An 8,745-nucleotide genomic window follows, 5' to 3' on the forward strand; every position below is an offset into this window, starting at 1 on the left:
ACACACATACATACATATATACCCACACACACATATATATATATATATATATATATATATATATATATATATATATATATATATATATATATATATACATATACTGTATATACATATATATAATATATATATATTTATACATACATACACATATGTAAATATATATGTGTGTTTATATATATATATACATATATATATATATATATAGAATAAATCTAAAGTTAAAATATAGGGTAGAAATGCACCCATTTGCAGGAAATGTAGTCTTGATTTTCAAAATGTTCTTTCAAGGCTTGCATGTCTACATTAAAACATTCTTCTTCATACTGCATTAATATATGCTACTTTTAAACTTTCATGCAGAGAAGGAAATCACAACTAAAAAAATCACTAATTTTTTTCCATACGGTGTTGATGTGGAAATTTTTGCCTCGGCATTTTGATGGTGTGGGCGTGTGGCACCGAATGGAGATAAGCGTCTCGACAGACGTCACAATATTTGAACAATGATGACGACAACTGTTGTCTCTGTCGTGTCCGTGTGTCGAAAATTGTTATGCGCTTATTTTTTTATTTGATTTTGTGCGTGTCATAGATTTGCTATGCGCAGAGGACGCTTAAACAGTGCGCAATTGCACAGGCGAGCACCTTAGAGGGAGCGTTGCTCGCACGGCTGCGCCAGCATTACAGCTAACGTTAGCCATGCTGCTACCCCTCTGCTCGGGGAGGACGTATACGTATGTGACGTATGTCGTGACAGTATGTGACGTATGTCGTGACAGTATGTGACGTATGTCGTGACAGTATGTGACGTGTGTAAGAAGGTGCGCTTGCTGTCTGTGAGAGGGAGACACAGGAAAGAGTGAGAAGAGCCTGTCGTGTAATGCCAGCAGCTAAAAGCAACTGCGTGAGAATCCACAGACCTGTGGATGTGTTGAAGGTGTGCTGGAAAATGCGGAACGGAAATTACGGAGCAGCAGAAAAGTATTATTTAAATCGGTGCGTTGGAAAACACGGACCGGAGTTTTTTTTTAAACTGGATCTGGATCGGCATTTTCCCATGCCTTGCCGATACGCAATTTTTGGCAAATATCGGCAGCCGATCCGATCCAAATATCGGATCGGGACATCCTTAATATATATATACGGTATATATATATATATATATATATATATATATATATATATATATATATATATATATATGTATATATATATATATATATATATATGTGTGTGTGTGTGTGTGTGTGTGTGTGTGTGTGTACAAAACACAAAACCAGTGAAGTTGGTAATTCATAAAAAAAAAGAAAAAACAATGATTTGAAAATCCTTTTCAACTTATTTTCAATTAAATATTTATGTTCAAACTTTGCAAATAACCATTAACTTAGAATTTAAATGGCAGCAACACATTGCAAAAAGGTTGGCACAGGGACATGTTCACCACTGTGTTACATGGCCTTTCCTTTTAACAACACTCAGTAAACGTTTGGGAACTGAGGAGACACATTTTTGAAGCTTCTCAGGTGGAATTCTTTCCCATTCTTGCTTGATGTACAGCTTAAGTTGTTCAACAGTCCGGGGGTCTCTGTTGTGGTATTTTAGGCTTCATAATGCGCCACACATTTTCAATGGGAGACAGGTCTGGACTACAGGCAGGCCAGTCTAGTACCTGCACTCTTTTACTATGAAGCCACGTTGATGTAACACGTGGCTTGGCATTGTCTTGCTGAAATAAGCAGGGGCGTCCATGATAATGTTGCTTGGATGGCAACATATGTTACTCCAAAAACCTGTATGTACCTTTCAGCATTAATGGCGCCTTCACACATGTGTAAGTTACCCATGTCTTGGGCACTAATACACCCCCATACCATCACACTTGCTGGCTTTGGAACTTTGCGCCTATAACAACCCGGATGGTTCTTTTCCTCTTTGTTCCGGAGGACACGACGTCCACAGTTTCCAAAAAACAATTTGAAATGTGGACTCGTCAGACCACGGAACACTTTTCCACTTTGCATCAATCCATCTTAGGCGAGCTCGGGCCCAGCGAAGCCAGCGGCGTTTCTGGGTGTTGTTGATAAATGGCTTTCCCTTTGCATAGTAGAGTTTTAACTTGCACTTACAGATGTAGCGACCAACTGTAGTCACTGACAGTGACACGGACTACGTAACTTTCTGGCAGTAAACCTGCAGAAAATAGTTGTTTCTTTATGTTTACATTTTCTCATTTTGCTACACTTTATCAATGATTTAATACATATTTCTTATTTTTTTTACCTTGATTTAAAGAGGTTATTGTTGAATGTTTGTGATTTTCCATGGTTGTGTTGAGACTTCCTTTCCTTTCTGCCTTGATAGCTGAGGGGATTACAATCAGAGGAAGGTCACATTTGAAATACAAATGTTGACATGTAATCAGAGGTGGGTAGTAACGCGCTACATTTACTCCGTTTCATCTACTTGAGTAACTTTTAGGATAAATTGTACTTCTAAGAGTAGTTTTAATGCAACATACTTTTACTTGAGTATATTTATAGAGAAGAAACGCTACTTTTACTCCGCTCCATTTATCTACATTCAGCTCGCTACTCGCTACTGATTTTTATCCATCTGTTAATGCACGCTTTGTTTGTTGTGGTTTGTCAGACAGACCTTCAAAGTAGGATCTATCGCATGCCTGCGTTTCACCAATCAAATACAGTCACTGGTGACGTTTGACTCCGTTTCACCAATCAAACAGAGCCAGGCGGTCACGTGATTAACTGCACATAAAGTTTCAGCGGCAAACAACAACAAGCTTAAGCTTACATGAACTCAACGTCAAATTTGAGGAAGCACATCGCGGTAAGTAACGTTAGTAGATATTTTGGCTGTCACCATATGCCTGTATTGTTAGCTTCCCTGCTATGAATCACTGTCAAATGTACATCGTGTGGGGACATTTATCAACACACTGCAGCCTCACACACACACACACACGCATAGAAACACCAATCAGTGTGTTCCCAGGTGCAGCCCACACCTATTAGTTTATGGTTTGCGTAAAGGCTAACTTGTTATTTTCCTTCGTAATCTCTGCCTACTGAGCCTATGGTGCTGTTAAGTTATTGTGGCTCAATTTGCCTTAATTTTTTTTATGTTAATGTATTATTATATAATATATATTATGGTTTTAGTTGCTTAAGAGATATTCCTGGCTCTGAATTTGCTCATTGCTATTTTTATGTTTTTGTGCATTATTTGTTGACGTCATCATTAAACTTGATTGATTGAATCAATTAATGGTAAACGAACAGGTTACTCATCAGTTACTCAGTACTTGAGTAGTTTTTTCACAACATACTTTGTACTTTTACTCAAGTAAATATTTGGGTGACTACTCCTTACTTTTACTTGAGTAATAAATCTCTAAAGTAACAGTACTCTTACTTGAGTACAATTTCTGGCTACTCTACCCACCTTTGCATGTAATATATGTTCCATAGATCATAAGAAATATCAATATTTATCGATATCTACTAATATACAAATAACTTTGATCGTGATACAGTTTTCAGCCCTAGCTGGTTGCATGTTATTGTATTTTGCCACAAACAAGAGTGGGATGGATGCTAGAAACACAAGGAACAAGGTGCTTTTGGAACAACCGGGTAACCATAAAGGGACAAGCGGTAGAAAAATGGATGAACGGATGAAAACTATAAACATTTCCATGTTTAAATCCGGACTGCAGTTGTTCGAAGAGTCCATTCAAAGAATTGTGGCAGAGCCGTGACTGAGGGGAGTTCAGGTTAGCTAAAGTGGCTAACAAGTAATAATGAACTATTAATATATAATCTGCTGAAATGCTGAAAAAAATGTTTTTAAACTCACGTTACTGCGGTCCACGGCTGCTCTCTCCGGTTAGTGACACGTAAGATGCTTCAAATTCCAGTTTGTTGTTTAGTTTCCGGTTTGACCGCTCAGCGTCAAGCTAAAGTTATTCAATCTGTTTATGCGGTATTACTTTACAAAACAAAACTACAATGTTGCGGACGCAACGAACGTACAATAGACTAACAACGCAGGTACGTACTTAAAAATAATAACAACAACATATACTTCTCATTAATACGTTTAAAAAGGGTTCACATATGGCACAAATACAGAACTTCCGGTTAGGCTTGACTAAACATGTTGTACTTTACAATGAGCCGTCGCTTGTCGTCACTAACTTCACTCGATGGTACCCACCGGCTTCGTAAGAATTATAAACTCATTTGTGGTCACAGCAATCCAAAATGATATAACTTAGGTAATATTATTAATTTTTTAGGGTAAAAGTGGCCCAAAACTGTCATACGTTCGCCGTAAACTGTAATTAAGTATATCTTTACACCCCTCAACAAGGGCGCGAATGGTACGCTCTGGTCCCGCCTCTTCACTACTTCTGACCAATGGGAGAAAAACAGCGTGGCGACGAGAGCTGCGTTCTGAAAAAATGTGACACTTTTGCGTAATCTGATAGTTGTAATGTGCAAATTTGGATGAAATATATATATTTTAGAAAATAAGTCTAGTAACAAGTGCTTTTGTAGCTTTATTTTTCATATATGAGCGCGTCAAAAATACTTATGGTGGGTGGAGGGGGAGGGGGTTTAAGGGGGAGTATATTTACAGCTAGAATTCACTGAAATTAAATTTTTTCTTTATATATATATATATATATAAAATAAATACTTGACTTTCAGTGAATTCTAGCTATATATATATATATATATATATACATACTTGCCAACCTTGAGACCTCCGATTTCGGGAGGTGGGGGGCGTGGTCATGGGTGGGGGGCGTGGTTAAGAGGGGAGGAGTATATTGTCAGCTAGAATTCACCAAGTCAAGTATTTCATATATATATATATATATATATATATATATATATATATATATATATATATACATACATACTGAAAATATGCAAACAAAACTGTGTTTAGATAATTGATAATTCAAACTTGCATAAATAAATCTTAAAGAATATAACATAACTTGGCTTCTGAGAGCTTCAAAATGTAATGAATAAAATGCTAAAGTTGTTGATAAACAAGCAATTATTTTAATAATTAAATATGGTCATTTTAAATGAATTATTATGATAATTTAAAATCAATTATTTCAAATATGTTTATTTTAATGTATAATTCTATGGCTGGATGTAATAAGGAGTCACGAAAAAATACAAATAAAAATACAATTCATTTTGATGTTTTTAGCAAAATATAGTAAAAATGTATTTAGTTTTTTTTTTTTTTTAATTAATAAATATATTTATTTTTAGGTAAGATAAACATAATAATACAATTTATCTGTAGTCTGGATGATTTAGTTCTTGTCACCCTGTTGTCCTCCCGTCATGAAAAAAGGCTGTCCTCACTCAGGTCCGCATGGAGATGGAGGGGGCGTGGCCTCCAGCTCCGGCTGAAAATCGGGAGATTTTCGGGAGAATATTTGTTCCGGGAGGTTTTCGGGAGAGGCGCTGAATTTCGGGAGTCTCCCGGAAAATTCGGGAGGGTTGGCAAGTATGATTTATTTACACATATACACACATAACACTCCTCTCTACTCATTGTTGCATTTGAAGGTGCAATGCTTTGCAGCCAGTAGCACAGCCTTTGAAGGAGCATAGGTATGGGCAGTGTAATATTCTGGGTTGGAGTCAATAACCAGGCGAGGTGACGAAGTTACGTCTCTTTACTTCATACTTCAGAACAGACTCCCACACTTGCCGTCAGGGTGCGCAATACAACGTAAACCGTTGGCCAACCAAAAAGTAACCACTGTGGTTACTTTTTGGTTGGCCAAGCGGACGTGACGACAGGCTGTCCTCACTCATGTCCGCACAGACCTGGAGGGGGCGTGCCTCAAGTCCGGCTGGAAATCGGGAAAGGCACTGGAATTCGGGAGTCTCCCGGAAAATTCGGGAGGGTTGGCAAGTATGAAGGCAGTGTGGGTGGCACTGGGAGCAGGTGGGTGAAGTGTCTTGCTCAAGGACACAACGGAAGTGACTAGGATGGCGGATCGAACCTGGAACCCTCAGGTTGCTACCACGGCCGATCTACCAACCGAGCCACACCGCCCCAATTGTACAATAAGAATATATTTGGAATGTCATGAGAATAAAGTCGTACAGAAACTAATCTTACAGGATTAAAGTCAGAATTTTTTTTTCCAATGTTGCTATTTAAAAAAAGAATGTACGTAAAAAAAGTTTCTTTATTACATAGTACTTTAATTTGAGTTGGCTTTTTTTTTTTTTTTCAAAGACCCGAATTTGACCAACATCAAGTTGTATTTTATTGACAAAAAGTCGAATTTGCGAGGGAATTAAGTTATTTCTGTTAAAGAAATGTCAAAGTAAAACAAATAAATACAAATGTAATTTTAACAGAATGTTTGTGATGTAGTCATAATCCGACAAGAATACTGTTGCATTGTTTTCTTTAAAAAAAACTCTATTTTACGATAATAATGTCCTAATTTTTCTAAAATGATCGTAGTCTTAAAAGGTATAGACAACGAGCCATGCATTTTAGGTTAATCAAAGTTTATACCGCTGGTTTTGTTTTGTTTTGGTTTCTGGCATGTAAAATAATGCTACAAATAACCACAATATATATACATTTTTTTACAAAACCCAAAAACAGTGAAGTTGTCACGTTGTGTAAATTGTGAATAAAAAGAGAATACAATGATTTGCAAAACCTTTTTAACCTATATTCATTTAAATAGACTGCAAAGTCAAGATACTTAACGTTCGAACTGGAAAACTCTGTTATTTTTTGCAAATATTAGCACATTTGGAATTTGATGCCTTCAACATGTTTCAAAAAGCTGGCACAAGTGGCAAAAAAGACTGATAAAGTTGAGGAATGCTCATCAAACACTTATTTGGAACATCCCACAGGTGAACAGGCTAATTGGGAACAGGTGGGTGCCATGATTGGGTATAAAAGTAGATTCCATGAAATGCTCAGTCTTTCACAAACAAGGATGGGGCGAGGGTCACCACTTTGTCAACAAATGCCTGAGCAAATTGTTTAAGAACAACATTTCTCAACCAGCTATTGCAAGGAATTTAGGGATTTCACCATCTACGGTCCGTAATACCATCAAAGGGTTCAGAGAATCTGGAGAATTCACTGCACGTAACAGCTAAGCCCGTGACCTTCGATCCCTCAGGCTGTACTGCATCAACAAGCGACATCAGTGTGTAAAGGATATCACCACATGGGCTCAGGAACACTTCAGAAAACCACTGTCAGTAACTACATTTGGTTGCTACATCTGTAAGTGCAAGTTAAAACTCTATCACCAAAAATGATTCCCGGGCGCGGCACCGCTGCTGCCCACTGCTGCCCACTGCTGCCCACTGCTCCCCTCACCTCCCAGGGGGTAAACAAGGGGATGGGTCAAATGCAGAGGACAAATTTCACCCCACCTAGTGTGTGTGTGTGTGTGTGTGACAATCATTGGTACTTAACTTAACTTAACTATGCAAAGCCAAAGTCATTTATCAACAACACCCAGAAACGCCGCCGGCTTCGCTGGGCCTGAGATCAAGATGGACTGATGCAAAGTGGAAAAGTGTTCTGTGGTCTGACGAGTCCACATTTCAAATTGTTTTTGGAAACTGTGGACGTCGTGTCCTCCGGAACAAAGATGTAAAGAACCATCCGGATTGTTATAGGCACAAAGTGTAAAAGCCAGCATGTGTGATGGTATGGGGGTGTATTCGTGCCCAAGACATGGGTAACTTACACATCTGTGAAGGCGCCATTAATGCTGAACGGTACATACAGGTTTTGGAGCAACATATGTTGCCATCCAAGCAACGTTATCATGGACGCCCCTGCTTATTTCAGCAAGAAAATGCCAAGCCACATGTTACAACAGCGTGGCTTCATAGTAAAAAAGTGCGGGTACTAGACTGGCCTGCCTGTAGTCCAGACCTGTCTCCCATTGAAAATGTGTGGCGCAATATTATAATAATAATAATAACTGGGATTTATATAGCGCTTTTCTAAGTACCCAAAGTCGCTTTACATGTAGAACCCATCATTCATTCACACCTGGTGGTGGTAAGCTACTTTCATAGCCACAGCTGCCCTGGGGTAGACTGACGGAAGCGTGGCTGCAATTTGCGCCAACGGCCCCTCCGACCACCACCTATCATTCATCATTCAATTCACCGGTGTGAGTGGCACCGGGGGCAAAGGGTGAAGTGTCCCGCCCAAGGACACAACGGCAGCGATTTTTTTTTTTTTGGATGGTAAGAAGCGGGGAGCGAACCTGCAACCCTCAGGTTTCTGGCACGGTTGCTCTACCCACTACGCCATGCCGCCCCAATATGAAGCCTACTCAGTGGCCTAGTGGTTAGAGTGTCCGCCCTGAGATCGGTAGGTTGTGAGTTCAAATCCCGGCCGAGTCATACCAAAGACTATAAAAATGGGAGCCATTACCTCCCTGCTTGGCACTCAGCATCAAGGGTTGGAATTGGGGGTTAAATCACCAAAAATTATTCCTGGGCGCGGCCACCGCTGCTGCCCAGTGCTCCCCTCACCTCCCAGGGGGTGAACAAGGGGATGGGTCGAATGTAGAGGACACATTTCACCACATCTAGTGCGTGTGTGACAATCATTGGTACTTTAACTTAAAGGGGAACATTATCACCAGACCTATGTAAGCGTCAATATATACCT

At 39.2% G+C, this 8,745-nt stretch overlaps 1 protein-coding gene across 2 annotated transcripts in view; it reads right to left on the reverse strand.

Annotated features, from left to right (window-relative positions):
- The window catches only part of gmppb (GDP-mannose pyrophosphorylase B), a 36,397-nt gene extending 32,105 nt beyond the window's left edge, over positions 1-4,292 (reverse strand). The window contains exon 1 of one of the 2 annotated variants that reach the window (XM_072912216.1): positions 4,243-4,292. The gene's annotated coding sequence lies outside the window, so the exon portion shown is untranslated. The other variant, XM_061929772.2, reaches the window with a different exon arrangement.
- Between the last annotated feature and the right edge of the window lie 4,453 nt (positions 4,293-8,745).

Source organism: Nerophis lumbriciformis, linkage group LG03 (genome assembly GCF_033978685.3).
Source record: "Nerophis lumbriciformis linkage group LG03, RoL_Nlum_v2.1, whole genome shotgun sequence".
Lineage (NCBI taxonomy): Eukaryota > Metazoa > Chordata > Actinopteri > Syngnathiformes > Syngnathidae > Nerophis > Nerophis lumbriciformis.